Here is a 19,328-nt window from a genome sequence, read left to right as displayed (position 1 = left end):
AAAATCAAAATTATTTGGTGGCAGATATCATGAAGTACATGCTCCCAGTATGTCACAGCTACAGAGAGAGTGATGGTTGTCCTCATACAAAAGGATAGATCCCCAGGAGGATGTATGCTGGTTTGGGGAGGCGGTATCCTATCTAATAAAAGCATAATATGCAAATTGCCCACTCTACCAGGGGGTCTTCTGGGAGTTCAACCAGGGGCAGGGCCAGCCTGGGGAAGGGAGGGAGATCCCAGCCAGCAGCCAGCAGCCGCCAGGGACCCTACCAGTGCATGAATTTTGTGCACTGGGCCTCTAGTCCTATGTAATAAAAGGCTAATATGCAAATCAACCGAACAGCAGAATGACCGGTAACTATGACATGCACTGACCACTAGGAGGGAGATGCTCAATGCAGGAGCTGCCCCCTGGTGGTCAGTGCACTCCCACAGGGCGAGCACAGTGGCGGTGACAGGAGCCTCTCCCGCCTCTGCGGCAGTGCTAAGGATGTCCAACTGATGGCTTAGGCTCGCTCCCTCCCCAAGGGGAGCAGGCCTAAGCCATCAGTGGGACATCCCCTATGGGCTCCCAGATTATGAGAGGTCACAGGCCGGGCTGAGGAACGCCCCTTCCCCCCAAGTGCAAGAATTTCATGCACTGAGCCTCTAGTCTTATATATAATATAGCATAGATTTTGGACTCTCTGGATCTGGCTTTCAATATGGTTTTGAACCTTCAAGAAATTACTTATCCTCTCTGAGTCTTAATTTTGTCAGATGCAAAACAAGAGATAACCATACCTACCATTTAGAATTTCTAGAAGGACTACATGAAAGAACACCTGTAAGAATTCTGATTCATACAAAATATACAGAAAATGTTAAACATTGATCTTGTGTAGGCTTTTGTTTTTAATTATCATATATTTATTTCACTTTTGTCCTTAGGGCAAAGCTAAGTTCTATCAATATGGTCTTTACCTGTGAGGTTCCCTTCTGGCCTGTGGTGTTTATCAAGCTCCTCTAAGTTGGTGGGACTCTAGTTCCTACTCAGTCTTCACAGCAATAGGAAATTGCTAAAATCTCTACTCTGCTATTTCACCTTTCTACCTATTGTTTTTCCCTGGGATCCTTGATATTTTGCTGTGCATATGCATATTTCAGGGATTAGCCAAGGATTGGGGAAGAGTTTATACACAGATTTAGAGACTCCCGCCTCAGAGGTCCCCTACATTATGGGACTTTCCTCTATGGGCATCACCAAACTCCCTCCTCTGATGTCTCAGAAACTGTTACTCTCTTACTGAGGTCTAGGATTGCCCCTCCACCCTGCAGATGGGGAGTGCCTATAGAAGAAAAGTGACGTGAATGTAGGTTTCACCTTTATTGCAAGAACTTAATTTCCTTAAGTTTCTACCTGCTTTTGGTCACTCTCTAATGCCTTTCAACTGCGTATGTTTTCCCCCAACATTATGCCTAGAGCTTACCATTGTTATTAGCAGGAGATTTAGTTCCATATAAACTTTTTTAAATCTAATAGAAGCTGGAAGTCTATATTCTGAAGATTTTCTCTCCTAAGTGTCTTTTGAATCTTTTTATCTTTATCTTCACTATCTCTCCTGGAGACCCTGTTCATCTTTTATGAGGATTGATATAAAATCACCTCCATATTTGTTCTACCTGGAAGAGTCTTAATCCCCTGCTTAAAACCACGTGCAACACCTTCCCATTGGTTTCTGCTTAAACTCCAAGCTCCTTTAATTGGCTGAAAAGGTTCATATTACTTGGTGCTGCCATAAACCCCTTGATCATTTGCCATAAACCCTTTGATCACTACATTCCAGCCAAAGTAAACTCCTTTGCATTTCATAGAATATGCCATGAGCTCCTGATACTTGAATTTTCACAGTGTTCCCTCTGCCTGGAACATTATTCCTCCTGCTTTTCATTTGACTAATATCATATCATTTCTTAGGCCTTTACTTTTTTCTGGTATACTTTCTCATAGACCATTTATATTAAGCTGGGGTACCTGTTCTGTATTTCTACAGTACCCACACTCCCTTCATTGTTTCACTTACAAATGCCATTGAAACTTTTGCTTATTTTGTCTAATAATCTGTAAACTCTAGGAAATCATGGATAGTATCTTCTCTCATCAGTATTATACAGTGATTTGCATAGTACTCGACCTCTAATTAATTAAAGCACAACAATTGCTTAATACAATAATAAATTAATGACTAAAACTTATTTAAAATACAACCTGATCCTATTCGTTATTAATTTCATAACTTAAATCACAAGGGCCAACTGCTGAGCAGCTTCGTTTATTAGTTCTCCCCAAGTCATAAGACATAAAAATGCTACCAGCAGGCTTTGAATATCACAGCAAATTCTATTAAAAAGTATGTATATTTGATATATCTTAAAAACAATTTTAAATATTTGACTTCTATGAAGTCCAATTATTATAAAAATATTTTTATGGCCGAAACCGGTTTGGCTCAGTGGATAGAGCGTCGGCTTGCGGACTGAAAGGTCCCAGGTTCAATTCCGGTCAAGGGCATGTACCTGGGTTGCGGGCACATCCCCAGTAGGAGGTGTGCAGGAGGCAGCTGATTGATGTTTCTCTCTCATCAATGTTTCTAACTATCTCTCTCCCTTCCTCTCTGTAAAAAATCAATAAAATATATTTAAAAAAATATTTTTATGGCTGATACAAAAGTTCCCTTGTTCAAATCAAATGTATAACCTTTTTGAATATATAGTTATTATTTCAAATATATAACATTAAAGGACTTTCTTATACAGTGTAGCCTTTTGTCCAATGGGTTAGAATGTAACCTTTTTTATATAAAAAGTTTTTAAATAACAGATTATATAACTATTTAAAATCTCTACAACCCTTTCATGATTCACTAAGTGTATTTTCCCTAATTCATTTCATGTTACTTGTACAATCTGTGGTTAGGAACTAATTCTGCATTCCAGTTACACAGTTTACTAGATTTGTGATCTTAGAAAATTAACTTCCTAAGCCAAATTTTCCTCATCTGTAAAATAAGGATAACTGCCTAGCTTATCCCATAGGGCTACTGTGAATACATACATATACATGTATTTCACATAAAGCATTTGTCAGCTTCTAACACATAGCATTTTGGCAATGTTACCTTAAAAAAATGTAAAGCTTCTCGGACATTTTCTAATTATGTGGATCCTTTAGGATTTAGTGTAATTAGAATATTTACTAATACAGAAAGCTTCTTATATTTTGATAATTCAAAGTGGACCGTGAATATGGAGATCAAGTGCATACATAAAGGGGATCCACAGTTCAAGTCCAAGACCTTTGATTTTCACACACTGCCATGTAGAAAACATCATTTCTATTTAAATTGTTAACCTATGAGGCAAACAAGGAAAAATGTTGTTATTGTTATCTTAATGCTCAGTTGGGTTGCTTTAAAAGGTTTAGAAATTCATCCAAATTAAGTAAGTGGAGGGGTGTGATTCAGATCCTGGATGACTCTGCAGGCCACTGTCTTAGCCTCGGCCTGAGGAGCATACCTCAGGGGAAACCAGCTCCTCAGAAGGATACACAGGGGGTGTTGAAACGGCTCTGCGTATCAGTCTGGGTAGCAGTTCTGTAAACTATGTTTTGTATCAAAATCGTAAGTCCTATTCAAACAGTTTAGAAAAAAATGTAAAGTGTATAGCATAGGAGGAGGTCATTAATATTTTAAGGTTTTGTATTTACCAGTTTTAGGTGAAATTTGAGAAAAGAAACTTTTTGCTGAGGGAAAGGGGAATTTTGGAATTGGCTACATATAATATGGCAATTTCCATCAGGTGAGCCATATAAAAAATATCAAATTGTTACTAGAATTTGGTGTAAAATTTATGCTGAAAAAAAATATGTCTTATAAGTGTGGAAACAGTTAATAAACAGGGCTTCTCAGCTGTTAGCTTTTGGGCTGTAAGATATGGTATAACTGATAAGGAACACCAGGAACTATCCAAAGACATTTTGAAGAGCACAATTTTGTAAATTCAATAGATATTTGTTAAGCACACACGTGGTGCCAGGTAAGCCAGGCACATTCCAGAGAACACTACAGTGGGCACGGGCTACTACCAGCCATGACTCTGGCCCTTGCTGACTCTGGGCATGAGAGTTCTATGGCCACTTTCCTTTTCAGCAGCTGGGGGTCAAGTGTGCCGTAGAGATTGGGAAACTGACAGCCACTCAGATTCTACAACATGGCCACAGAGGATTACAATTCTTTTGCAGGAATCCACAGTCACTATGGTCATTTCTAGTTGAAATATAACATTTACACAGGCTTCAAAATGAATTCAAAATTTGTATCCACTCTCTTAGAGGAAAAACATCACAAACTTTTTAAAATAAAAATTCCTCTTTAGTATTGACAGGCATACAAATCTATTACTGTTTAGATATTTCATAGTATTCAATACACACACACACACACACACACACACACAGTGAGCATGCCCAAAGAATGTGCATGCATTCAATTTCTACAAACTTTGTCAGCCACAAAATGTGGAACAAGGTATTTCTGCTCTCTTTTTGAACAGTCAGCTAATCCACTGCTAAGGCTTCCCTTATGTGGCTTAAAATGTGAATTTCCCTACCACTAATTCTAATCCTTTCCTGAGATTAGGACGGTGGATTGTGTGTGTGGGGGGGTATTTTTCCCACTAATTGCTAAGCCTGTTCCGGTAGGTAGTCTCTTCCCTGTTTACCACCCAATCTGAGAGTCTTGTTATTGAAAGGCTACAGGGAGGTCATCTAACAAAATCCATTGGCCATACAAAAGTTCCCTCAGCTATACCTTAGCCTGTGGTCATTCAACCTCCTCTTGAATATCTGCAGAAATATGTGTTTTAACTTTTAACAAGTTTTTCCTTACAGATTAATTTTTAATATCTTGATATACTAATTTTTACTTCTGTAATTTGCATTCCCATATATAGCCCTCTTTCATACGCTAGCCAGTGGTCGGCAAACTCATTAGTCAACAGAGCCAAATAACAGTACAACGATTGAAATTTCTTTTGAGAGGCAAATTTTTTAAACTTAAACTATTTAGGTAGGTACATTGTTATTAACTTAATTAGGATGCTCCTAAGGTTTAGGAAGAGCAACACTCAAGCGGCCAAAGAGCCGTTTGCCAACCACGGCGCTAGCCTGTCCAGCTTCTGAAGGCCACGCCCAGCCCCTTCCCGGGCCACACGTCCTGGTTGCTCTTCCTTGGCTTACCCTTGTGCTCTGAAGGACAACCATCTTCCGGAGGCTTTGCAGAGGGGATTCCTGTTTATGAGCTGCTAGCCACGTTAATTAGGATGAACACAGGAAAGTAACAACAGCTGAATTCAGCCGGAATTGCAGCTTGTGAGACAGTGGTGGTGGGCTGTGTGGAGGGTGAAGTTAAATCACCAACCAGAAAGAATGATTCCTCTTTCCTGATACTGCTTGTTGTAAAAATTCCCCTATGTATATTCAAATTTAACTAACATATTAAGCAAACTCCTACATGGTTCCAATTACTATGTAAGGTGCTTTCATATACCTTTATATCGTTGAGGAACCTAATTATCTGAGAAACTTTGAGCACTTGTGGCAAGAGGTCTGATTTATTCAACTTGGATGCTGATAAAACCATCATTTATTGTCAGACACCAAGATAAGTGCCTTTAAACATTTCATTTCACTTAATTCCCAATTCCAGAGATAATTATCTTTATCTTCACTTTAAAGATAAGAAAACTGAGAGTCTGACTTGCCTGCTTACAGCTAACAAAGAAGAAAATATAAAAACATAAGTACAGATCTGTCAGAGCTACAGCTCCTTTCATTTAGCTTAGAGCAGTGGTTCTCAACCTTGGCTGCACATTAGAATCACCTGGGAATCTTTTTAAAATCCTGATTTCTGGGCCTCATCCTCCGAGATTTTAAAAAGATTTAAAAAAGGATTTTAAAAAGATTCCCAGGTGATTCTAATGTTCAGCCAAGGTTGAGAACCACTGGCTTAGAGGTATCCACGGCTGACATCTTCATTATTTCTGCTTCCTCCTAATAGGTAGACTTTCAGTAACAGGATAACCACAGCTTTATGCAACCTGCTAGTTTAATCAGGACCACCTGTGGGAAAACACAAATAGAAACTAAAGAATAGGAAAGCCAAAAGTTCTCATTCAAAAGACAAATACTGTCTGATCTTTCTTTTATGTGAACTCTAAGGAAAACCAAACTCATAGGAATGCAGAGTAGATTGATGGTTGCAGAGGCTATGGGTGATGGTGGTCAAAGGGTACGAACTTCTATTATAAAATGAGTAAGTTCTGTGGACCTAATGTAGAGCACTGTGACTACAGTTAATAATATGGTATTGTATACTTGAAAATTGGTGAGTTAATTCTTAAGTGGATGTGCTAACCAACCTTATTGTGCTAAGCATTTCACACACACACACACACACACACTATATATATATATATATATATATATATATATATATATATATATTGCATTGTACACTTAGACTTATTCAATGTTATATGTCAAATAAATCTCAATAAAGCTGGAAAAATATTACATAGCTTAAAAGTTTAATATATGAAACTATTATTTTTTAAACCCTGTTTCAGTTGTGTACACTCAGTTATGACATATAATGTATTTCTAAACTGTGAACTGCACTTTAAAAGACTTGGAAATCTTCAGAATATGAGGAAGATGAATTGGAGAGGGAGAATATTGGAGACAGTGAATCTATTTAAGAGGCTATTCATATAGTACGGAAAAGAATGAGGAACTAAATGAAGGAAATAGCAAATAGGATGGAAGAGACTGATTCCAGGAATATGCAGGAAGGGAAAAGTTAATTACCATTAGATGCCAAAGGGATGGGACAAGGAAAGTACAGGGTGAGCTTCAGATTTCTGACGTGGGTGAAAAGCAATTGGTGACCATCTGCTGTAGGATTAAATAAAAGCCAGGAGCAGATTTTGAGTGAAAAATAATAAGCTCAATTTTCAATTATACCCATCAGACATCTAAATGGAATATGCAGTTGAATAAAGACTTCCAGCTGAAGACAGGTTAGGAAGTCAGAAGCAGACATTATTATTCAGACCAAGTATACACTAAAAAGATAAGAGGGTATGTTCAATGAATTGAGAAGAAAGAATCATCAAAGACTTAAGATAGCTATCAGGAAAGTTGAAAAGGAGCAAGAGAAGAGTGATTTTAAGAAGCCAAGAAAAAGAAAAACAAGCTTCCAGATGGTAGCAGTTGCCACTAGAAAATGCCAAGAAATACCAATACCATGAAGACAGAAAAGCATTTGTTAAAACAACTTCAGATAAGCAGAAGAAATTGAAACACGGGTTGTAAGATAAGGAAGTGAATAGTATGTTATGCACACACACTCGAACACACATACACACATTCACACACACACACACACAAACACACAAACACACTTATTTGGCCTGAGTTCTGGGAAATCTACTCTAACCCTAGATTGGTCAAAATTAAAACTGACTCAACATAATACCAGGTTTAATAAATTAGGTTTCCAATTGAAGCTGTCTTCTTTAAACCAGTGAGATAAGATTGAATTTTCAGTTACAGGTAAAGAACGTTTGCGTCTCTGGGTTTGCACTGGTTTTTCTAACCTGCTACAGTGATAATATAAAGGACTAATGAATAATGTGAGTTTTAGAACAAAATTGCAGGTGTTTCATTCTTACCATAGCTGCAGAAGCAATAATTATGATACCTTAGACCTATTACTAGAATTTCTAGAATTCTCTGTCCTTAGTCTCTTTTCTGTAAAATGGGGTGATATTGATAATAGTACTTTGCTCTAAGTGTTGTTGGTTTGTTTTTTAGAGAATAGTTTATTGATTTTTAGAGACAGAGGAAAGGAGAAGAGAGAAATATATGGGCAAGTGTAACATTGATCAGCTCCCTCCTGCATGCTCCCCCTACCGTGGATCAAGCCCACAACTCAGGCATGTGTCCTGACAGGGAATAGAACCAACAACCTCTTGGTACACAGAATAATACCCAACCAACTGAGCCACACCAGCCAAGGCAGGGTTGGTTGTTTTAAGGATGAAATAATGTAATACATATAAAGTGCTTAGGTTTGTGCTTCAGCACTTAAAGTTCTCAAGAAATGTAAGCTGTCATTACTTTTCTGAGATCTCTTGAAAAACAATTCCTAGGAAGGAAAAATGGAACATTGATGCATTATTGCGATTTGGATCTTATAAACTAGGCTAAAATAGAAATTGACCTCAAGAATTCAATAGTCTTGAAGGGTCTCAAGAAGATAGTAAAAAGTCACGTTTTATGACTTGACTATACAGTATTGCACACATATTTAAGGTGATTCTTGAATTTTAGTCCTACAGCTGATGGTTATATCCTTTCTATTAACTAAAACTTTAATTGAAAAATAGATTACAGCTTTTCATAAGGTAACCCAATGCTTTGATGATCCCAAATATGGTCCATTGCTCTGAGAAGCTCTAGCCCTGCTCGCCAAAACATATGAGCTGAAAGCAGAATCATGCAAAAGGTTTCATCCCATTTTTAACATTTTTCATCCCATTTTTAACATTCTTAAAATTATGGCACTACCAAAAATTGTTTGCTAATCCTAATACGTAAAAAGCCAGAGGACGTCAAGACCTAAACAACCGGATGGAGACCCAACGACAGGCTGCTGGTGGGAGGCCCAGAGAGAGAGGCAGGGCCTGATCAGCAGCTGCCACGGAGTCAGCAGCTGTCAGCGGGGCATTCTGGATTTCCCAGAGGAGCCAATGGCTGCCTAGGAGGTGGAGCTATTGAGGCTGACTGGTATAGAAACCGACCAATCAGAACCTAATCTGGGTGAACTACAAAGATAGAACCTAAGGTGGGGGCTAAGGAGGGGTTTTAAGGGCAACAGCTATTTGGTATAAAGTGTAAGAAAGTGGTTCAATTTTTTAATAACCAGTTTGGCAGTATAGTGCATATGGCTGACTATTAGTCCAGATATAGGGGTAATGTATTTTTGTCTGCCCAAAAGCATTATCTCCTGCTGAAAAAGGCTTCCCCACTCCCACACTTAAGCAATCCTATCCTATATAATCTATTTATACTAATAAAATGATAGTATGCTAATTAGACTGGGTCAACTGGCCATTTTCCGGACGTCTGACTTCCTTCCGAACAAAGCCATGGTGGTGGGGGTCGATGCAGAGGCAGTTAGGGGTGAAATCAGGCTGGCAGGGGGTTAGGGGTGATCAGGCTGGCAGGGGAGGGAAATTGGGAGTGACAAGGCCTGCAGGGGAGGGCCATTGGGGGCAACCAGGCTGGCAGGGGCGGGCAGTTGGGGGCATTAGGCAGGCAGCCAGGTGAGTGGTTAAGAGCCAGTGGTCCTGGATTGTGAGAGGGATGTCCGAGAGGTCCCAGATTGAGGGTGCAGGCCAGGCTGAGGGAAACCCCTCCTCCTGGTGCATGAATTTCGTGCACCAGGCCTCTAGTAGATTATAATCATTCCCAATAGGATACTTAGAAAATAAATTTTTAATTAGGATAATTAAAGAAAAAATTTCAGAGCAGAGGCAACATTATGTGAAGTGATGTTTTCAATATACGGGATACACTCAATTTCCAAAAAACCGCAAATAGATATAATTGGTAGTCACTCAACCAAAGTTTCAATGAAACTGTAAATGTTGGTTATTCCCCAATTTCAACACATTGTGATGGTTGATTACTCAACAGAGTCCTAACTGATCCCAGGGAGAGGCCTTCAAGCCACAGACTTCATTCCACTTACTTCCGAGTGTATAAAACAGCTATCATATCTCAGGGCCAGTCATTTTCCATTTCCTACAGTGGCATTATAGAGAAGAAACTGACCGGAGAGTCTGAGGTAAGAAAAGTCTTACATACCATTGTAAATTAAGATATATAATTTATATAGAAAAAATATAGATACACACATATCCTGTAAACTGCCACAGGTAAAATTATTGATACTGTCATGTAATGGTTACTTGGGAATGTGTAATCTAAGTAATTAGACAATCATTTAAAGTAAAACTTTTTCTTAAAATCTTCACCCAGCCATAGTAAGTGAGTATTTTAGAATGACCACAAATAAATCTTTTGGGGGATGGAGGGCTGGATGGGTGGCACAACTGAGATGGTTACAGAGTGAGGCTCATCATTTTGAATTGCATGGGTCTCAATGCAATACCAGGAAACATGCAATGCCAGATATTCTCTAAAGTATGCACAGCCGCCGCTTTATTTGTAGCCTCCTGTTTTACCTTTAAAATGTTCTGTATTTACATTCCAGTTTGTGGACCTATCATGCTGATTTTAACATAAAATTACTTGGGGGTTTTCTTATAAATTCTTGTATAAAATTGATGCTCCAGGAAGATACTTCTAATGTTTTCAGAGACATACATCGATATACTCCTCCGGGTGCTGCAGCTTGAGAAGTAGTTGGTAATTATGCTATGTCCTGACTACAAGATACAATCTAGAAGTCTGGGATGTGGCTTATTTATGCTTTGCTTAATGTGGTTTTGAATAATTCTTGAAAACCTTGAATATCTTACTGTTATAAATGCTCAGCTTGAAAACTATCTTCTCTAAAATTTTCTCCTGAATTTTTTTCTCGTTTATCTTCTATCTGCTCTCAATTTTTGTGATTTCTACGTATAGTGTTTGTGACACATTACCTTACATTTTAAAAATATCTGTATCTGTCTTTCCTTACTGTCTGCCAGATGGCAGAAATCATGCTTGATCATTAGATCCCTGATAGCACCTAATACAATGCTTTGCACATAGTTAAACTATGTGTGAATATATGTATGTCTGTGAGGAGTATATGTGTGTGTGTGTGTGTGTGTGTGTGTGTGTGTTTGTGTATACATATAACATTTTTACTGTTAATTGCCTTTACTGCCAGTCTTCCTATAGAATTCTGAACTTGATCATTTTGTCACCATCATAACATAATCTGTGTTTTTTTTAAATCCCAATTTGAGTTATGATCTATATGATAAACAATGAAGATAATATGACCATCACTTAAAGACAGTATGATTAGATCTTGAGTACGTATTTTTCTGTTACATTTTATTCTTCAGTCTCATAAATATGTAGGAAGCATTAAGAGGTGATAAAATCCCCCAAGAATCTCAATTAAGCACCTCAAAGCCACCCCAAAATAATAATAGTGACTTAGATAATTGACATGTTCCTTAATGCAAAACTTTAAATAATCTTTAGAAAATTTTGTAATGTATAGACCTGTGATAGTGTACTTACTAAGGTCCCTGAAAGCAGAAACTTTCTCACATCTATATATGCCTAACATTAGAACAGTGTCTGACACTTACTTGGTGCTCAAGAAATACTTCATGAGCAAATAAATGAATACATATGAGGGAAACCTGAAGAAAAGTGCCCCAGTCAACCCCTCTATCCAACTTGATTGCCTCCCCACCCCTAATATGTTCTCTAGTTCTACTGTAGCTGCACCATGACAAAGAAGTGGATTAAGGCCCTGGCCAGTGTGACTCAATTGTTTGGAGTGTCGTCCCATACACCAAAAGGTGGCAGGTTAAAAACACAGCTGATTGATGCTTCTCTCTCTCTCTCTCTCTCTCTCTCTCTCTCTCTCTCTCTCTCCCCCCTCGCTCTCACTCTCCTTTTCTTTTTCATGGACACAGACAATAGTGTGGTGAAGGCTTGGGGAGTAAGGTGGAAGGGGGCAGGAGTGGAGTGGGGGGTTAATAAGGGAAAAGGGGGATATCTGTAATACTTGCAACAATAAAGATAAATTTAAAAAATAAAAATAAATAAATAAAATGGTGAATTAAAAGAAGGGGGTCAATAACTAGTGATAACATCAATTAGGGGAAATTACCCACTCATGTTTGAAGTCAAGTAATAGATATATGTTTACTGTATTAGTGACAACATTTTTTAAATGCTGAAGATTCTATGTTTTATTGTCCAAATCTCTATTAAATATGTGATTGGCTAAATATTTAATTGAACTCAGTTTTCTCAAATATTCTTAGCAACCATAACTAATATATTAATTATAACACAGTATCATAAGATAAAGAGTTTACAATGAAAATTAGAATAAAACAAAATGCTTTGGAAATGCCCTTTGCCAAATGTCAATAATTAGCCCTTTTAAACACCATGGAGTATTTTGGGTTGTCTAGAAACTGATGCAAATAATTCTGTCACCTAAATTAATTTTTTGGTCATTATTATATGGAATGTTGTTTAAACTTCCTGAGGTCTCAAAAATAACTGCTTACCCCCAAACTGACATTCTTTTTTATAAACTGAGGTAATATTTCATTCCAGAAACTACTTTTATTGCTGTGTTCAGATGAAGTATTATCCTTCAATAATATGTGAATGTTTGTTTTTAAAATATTTGATGTAATCCTACCTAATAATAGACAAACATGGTAATTAACCATAGCTCCGACATGCTTTCCATTGGCTAATCAGGGCGATATGCAAATTAACTGCCAACCAAGATGGCGGCCGGCAGCCAGGCAGCTGAAGTGAATAGGAGGCTTGCTTGCTCCAGTGAAGGAGGAAGCCAAGGTTCCCCACCTGCCGCTGCCAGCCTCTGAGCTGCAACTCTAAGCAACTATGTTGCAATTATAGAACCTAAACAAACTCCAGAAACCTGCTTTCAGCCAGCCAGGCTTCAGCCAGCAGGATCGCAACAGTGTTACAATTATAGAACAAACCCAGATCCCTGCTTTCAGCAGCTGAGGTCTCAGAGCTGCAGCCGGGCCTCAGAGCTAAAGCCGGCTCTCAGCTCCAGTGACAGCCATAGAAGGTAAATAAATCCCAGAATAAAAAAAAAAAAAGGAGAAGTTGGGAGCTTCAGTCACCTGCCAGCCTGAAAATGGCCCTCAGCCCCTCACCCAGACTGGCCAGGCACCCCAGTGGGGACCCCAACCCTGAAAGGGGTGTGACCAGATGCAAACAGCCATCATCCCCTCATCCAGGCTGGCTAGGCACCCCAGTGGTGACCCCCACCCCGAAGCAACAAGATGGCAGCTAATTTGCATACTGAAGGCGGGCAGCAGGGGGCAAGGCTGTCCACAGTCCGGGACACGGATCTGTGACCCTGCCGGGTGGGAGGCAGCACTTGAGGCTGTCCACAGTCTGGGACCCGGATCCATGACCTGGCAGGCGGGGGGCAGCGCTTGAGGCTGTCCACGGGACCAAGACACAGATCTGTGACCCTGGCTGGCGGGGGGCAATGCTTGAGGCTGTCCACGGTCCCAGGACCCGGATCTGTGACCCTGCTGGGCGGGGGGCAGTGTTTGAGGCTGTCTGTGGTCCCGGGACCCGGATCTGTGACCCTTCCCGGCGGGGCGGCAGCTCGCACAGGGGCAGATCGACCGGGGTTGGGCAGGGCAGGACACCTGGCTTCCACCCAGCCCCAGTCACTCTGGGCAGGTGAGCAGCGCAGAGAGCCTCTGGACAGGGGAGGCAGGCCGGCGGAGGGTGGCCTGTACTCCCCACATGGCGGTGGTGACAGCTGTGACCGCACCAAGCGGAGCCTGCAGGCTGAGCTGAAGTAGCGCCTGCAGGCCATCAGCGCCCAGGAGTGGCTGCGCAAGATTCGCCTCCTGGCCCAGAAGGTGCAGGATCGCAGGGACAGCCACCATGGCGGGCCAGACTGACGTCCTCCTGGCTGCACCACGGGGGTTTGAGGATCTGCAAAGCCAGAGGCCTCCAGTGTGCACATCCCACCCTGGCGTGTGAACATCCCCCAGCACACTGTCACCCTCCTGCGCCTGCAACAGTTGCAAACCAAGGCGTGCACAAGTTTCCCCCGCCTCCCCACTGCACTTCCATCAACCCAGCATGCCTAACACCCCCACAGGATGTGCACACATCCCCTCTGATGCGCTCACGTCCTTTGGAGAGTGTCTGGGTGTTCTGGGTGCTGAGGGTGGGCGCCTGTGAGATGACAGTGAGAGGGCGGAGTGGTGATGCCCTGTTCCCACGGAGGCCAGTGCAGCTATGAGATCACCTCTAGGGGGTTAATGCAGGTGCTGACGCAGGAGCAGATGCAGACAGACACACCTGGTGGGCAAGGGCAGCCCTCGCTGAGGTGCCTTCGGTCAGCGTTCAAGATCAAGAACACAGAGGTGGAGAGGAATTCCGTCCTCTCAGTGAAACAGTGGGATAGTCAGGGCGACTGAGCGAAGGCTGGCCTGACTGAGCCTCCCTTGCTTGGGGCCTAGCGCACTCCTGCCAGGCAGCAGGTGACAGGACATGCTTTTCCAAATTAATGAGAGAAAACGTTGATTCTCCTGCTGCCCACAAAGGTGGAAAGTGAAGTGGGGAGATTGTGAGGAGTGAGCGAGGTTCCCTGTCTGGGGGTTCCAAATCTGCTGTTGGTTTCTTTCACCGCTGACTAGAGATATACAGGGTGTCCCCCCAAAATGTATACACACTTTGAATACCTACTAATTCCAGTGGTTTTAAGCATAAGAAAGAAACAACAATGGAGCTGTTATCTGTTAAAAGTGTGGGCACAAACAGGTAGTTGGACATTCCCTGAGGGGTCTCAGATTGGAGAGGGTGAAGGCCAGACTGAGGGGCCCCTTTCCGCCCCCCCCCCCTCCACCCCAGTGCACAAATTTTGTGCACCGGGCTACTAGTATAGTTATAAAATTATAAAGTACCTTTGATTTTACCTGGAAAACAATGTTCTTCATTAACAAATAGTTTGAGGCCCCAAGATTATAAAGTGTCTTGACTAACATCAAAGAGCTATTGATAATGCAATATACACTATAACTGGATTGTTTGATTTTATGCAAACATTTGGTCTTTTTGCTGACTTTTAGGCTATTTCTGCATAAGATGAAAGTTCTTCTTCTGATCACAGCCATCTTGGCAGTCTCTCTTGGTTTCCCTGTAAGTATCCATTCTACACTCCAAAATATTTACCAATTTACTAATTTTTTGTTCTAATCAGGAATCCTAAGATTTTTTCCCCTCCATACAGTATGCTACTTTATAAACATGCCTGACATCTGTGCTTTTTTGCTATAATCTGTTTACTTCTTTTTTATTGTTTTAACATAAACATTATAGTCTAGAAAATATTATAAATCATGTATTGTTCACTTCATAGCTCAAGTCCACATAGCCTTGCTACAGTGGTGAATTTGAATCATTTAAAATACATATGAATATTTTTTCAGGAAAATAGTTTCTACAATATTTTCTGGATATGTAAATCCTAGCTTTTTGAAAAACAAATACTCAGAGTTAGGTAATGGGTAGTCCATTTCTTTCATAGATAGATAGATAGATGATAGATAGATAGATAGATAGATAGATAGATAGATAGATAGATATAGATAGATTAGATATAGATATAGATATTTCAGTTCATTTGCTTCATCCGCATGAGTTGAATTAATTTCATTGTTTGAACTTCAGGTCTCCCAAGATCAGGAAAGAGAACCACGAAGTGTAAGTTATATTTTCTCTTTTTAACATGTAAGATTTCCATGAGAAATATCTGTAACTATGGTTAAAGATACTCCCTTATTCAAACTTCTCAAACTCTAGAGAAATTCTTAAAGAGCTTAGGTATTGACACTCAACAATGTAGACTTCAGGGATTTGATCTCTGCTTATAAGACTGGAATTACCTGAGCATCGCATGTAACAGTGGGATCCATATTGAAACATGAACCACTGTGTAGCGAATTGTTATATCTTTTTCTAAACTTATCAAACCTAATGAAGGCTCATAATTGCTCATGCCCCTACTCTGCTTTAACTCTACCAAGTCCATTCCAGGGAAAGATAACAATAATAATAATAATAATAATAATAATAATAATAATAATAATTCTTACTATTTTCAGTGTTAAATTCACAAAAAAGACTATTTGGGGTTAAACAGTTAATCAAAAAAAATTTAGAGGAAAGAAAATTTGAAAAGGGGGAGTTTTATTTAGGAATTTGTTTATACTAATAAAAATGTTGTTATCTGAAAAGAAGCATGGTGTTTAGGCTAAAACTACACAGTGTTAAGGATACAGAACTTGATAAAGATCTGGATAGAAGATGGACATGGGGAAAAGGGAGAAAGAAGAGATAAAGAGGAGAGTGTGTTTAATGCATGATTTGGGTAAAGACCTTGCATAAAGGCAAAGGGAGAAATTTGATGCCCTCTTACCCACCCCCTCTCTCTTGACCTTATAATCATAGAAGCAATTATCAGAAAAATTTGGCTATAAATATAAAGATACAAGAACACTAGTTACCACTAAGTAATTTCCTAAAATTATTCAAAATGATGCAAATTAATCAAATCCTTGTTCATAGTACATATAGAAAAGGTAAATGATTTTAGAGCTTCTAAAGCCTAAGATCCAAATGTTAAAAGACTATTTTATCTCTCCTTTTTAAAGAGTAAAACAAGCCTTTTTAATTTTTTTTGTTCACCAGGTGAGCGGGAGTAATGAATCACCCGCACTGTATTATGTGCCTCCTTACCGATATCCATTTGGCCGATATCCACCATTCCTATACCAAGGATACCCATGGTTTAGATATTACTACTTCCCTATTCCAATACCTCTGCCTAACCCTACACCTATTAGTGGACAGTAAACAAAAAAATGTCCCAGTGCAATTTAAGATGAAATAAGTGGTAAGTATACAAAGTACAAAGCATGTATTTTTTTAAGTTTGTTGTCTGTAGATTGGAATGCATCATTCCATGAAAAATAAAATTACAAATTTGTTGTTGTTGTTAATCCTCACCCAAGAAAAATTTTCTACTGGCTTTTAGGGAGAGTGGAAGAGAAAGGGAAAGACAGAGAGAAACATCGATATGAGAGAAACACATTGGTTGCCCTCTTCACATACCCCGACTAGGGCCCAGGCCGGGGAGGAGCCTGCAACCAAGGTACATGGCTTTGACCAGAGTCGAACCCTGGACCCTTTGGTCCATAGGCCGACGCTCTATTCACTGAGCCAAACTGGCTAGGGCTAAAATTACAATTTTTAAACTTAGCCACACCACGAAGTTACCATTTGTTTTGATTTTTTTTTTCTCTGATAGATTGTTAGGGTGTCTACTCAGAGGTACATACATGTGTCCTTCCATGATCCAATCAACATAGCAGTTTAAATCCCTCATTTTCTGTGGAGTAATAGAAACAATTTCTTATTAAAATGTTTTTGTAAAATGTTTTTAACATTTTTCTACTATAATCAACATCTGTGTATGTTGGGGCTGAATCAGAAGGCTAAAGAAGGCAAAACTTTAACCAAAGTTCAGATCTTAATAAATAACCAAAGTTCGGTAAGTTCCCAGAATCTTCTGACTACTCCTTAGAAAATTATGTATTTTTCTAATTAATTTTAAAACTCCAAACTTAGTCACATTATTATAAAAATTCTGAAGGCTGAGTGTTCGTTATAATAGAGACCCCTGTCATCTTATTATAACAAAAACAAAGTTAACGGTCTGTCAATTACCAGATAAATTGAGGGGAAGTAGACTATATTAAAGATTATATTAGGACCCAGAGGATTATTTTGTTTCCCAGTTTTTAGGAAAACAAAATTCAGCTAATACTACCTCTAAAGGACTTCTGTCCTCTTTCTTGCATTTACTCGGTGTACCTGAGAAGAAAGTTTTCCAGTTCTTGAATTAGATGTACTTTTGAGACAATATTTGTAATTAAAAAGCAAAAACATTTCAAGTTCACAAACCAGTATTACATGAAATGTTGAAGGGTATTCTTTAAGGAGAAGAAGAAGGGGGAAAAAATGAAAGATAAAATGTATAAACATTAAAATGGCAATAAATACATATCAACAATTGAATCTATAAATCAAAACAAATGAGAAATCTAATGAACAAAATAAACTGGTGAATAAAATAGAATCAGAGGCATGGAAACATGGAACAGATGGAAGAATCTCAGAGGGAAGGGGGGAGGGGAGGCAGGAAGAGATTAACCAAAGATCTTACACGCATATATGCAGTACCCATGGAGACAGACAATTGGGTGGTGAAGGCCTGGGGTGGGTTGGGAACCAGTAGAGGAGGGCAATGGGGGCGGGGATGGGGGGACATCTTTAATACTCAAAACAATAAAGGTTTTTTTTAAAAGAAACTGTAAATTCACAAGCAAATGATCCATTAGGATTAATAACTGTATGCCCGTGATTTATTGCAGGTCACTAAAACTGATTGTGAGCCACTTCTTTGAAGAATCAATAATCCTGTTAATAAAAGAAAAATAAATATAATTGAAGTAACACACAGTATTCTCTCATCAATTCTTTACTGGTCCTCTTTTGTTGACATAAAAAAAAAAATACCAAGGTTTTCTATTTTCTAAATGTGCATTGACAGGGCCTCGCTGAAGTAGCTCAGGTGAAGAGTGTTAGACTAAAGATCTAGATGTGCATTACCAGTAATTATGAAAAATAAAATTTAACAAATTTTAATATGCACTTCTTGATGATTAAACATTCTAGGAAAAGTATGGGGAGTGGAAGTAACCAAAATCAACCAGCCCTGAAATACCTTGAATGAAAGTCTATTTGGCAGCTCATGCTCTACAGTTGCACTGATTGTATTAATAGAGCCAGAGGTTGATTTAATTTTTTAAAAAAGTATGAGTAATTGAGTCTCAATTACTCAAGTAAATCTGTACTTTATTTACAGTAGGGTATTAAGCTTGATGTATGGGTAAAGGATATTAAAAGCAATCAAGTACTGTCCCTAACTTCAAAAAACTCATAATGATTAAAACTCATAAACATTTTTATCATGCTTGTAGGTTACAAAGTCCTTTCTTTGAATCATTATAACATCAAATCTATCCTATCTAATAAAAGAGAAAAATGGTAATTGGCGTACGACGATACCCTTTTCATTGGCTAATCAGGGCTATATGCAAATTAACTGCCAACTAAGATTGGCAGTTAACTGCCAACAAGATGGTGATTAATTTGCATATGTAGGCACAATGCAGGGAGGCGAAAGGGAAAGCAGGAAGAAGCCCCCTGCCACTGACAGTGATCAGAAACCCAGGGGGGAGCTAAGAGCTGGGGGGCAGGGCAAAGGCGGCCCTGGGGCCGCCTTTGCCCTGCCCCCCAGCCATGATCAGAAAATCATGAGGCCTCAGGCCTGGTCAAGGGGCCGATCCGGTGATTGGTGATCGGAGGGTGATGAGGGTCAACTC

The sequence above is a fragment of the Myotis daubentonii genome, chromosome 1 (assembly GCF_963259705.1).
Source record: "Myotis daubentonii chromosome 1, mMyoDau2.1, whole genome shotgun sequence".
Taxonomy (NCBI): Eukaryota; Metazoa; Chordata; class Mammalia; order Chiroptera; family Vespertilionidae; genus Myotis; species Myotis daubentonii.
Note: the sequence above shows the minus strand (reverse complement) of the source record.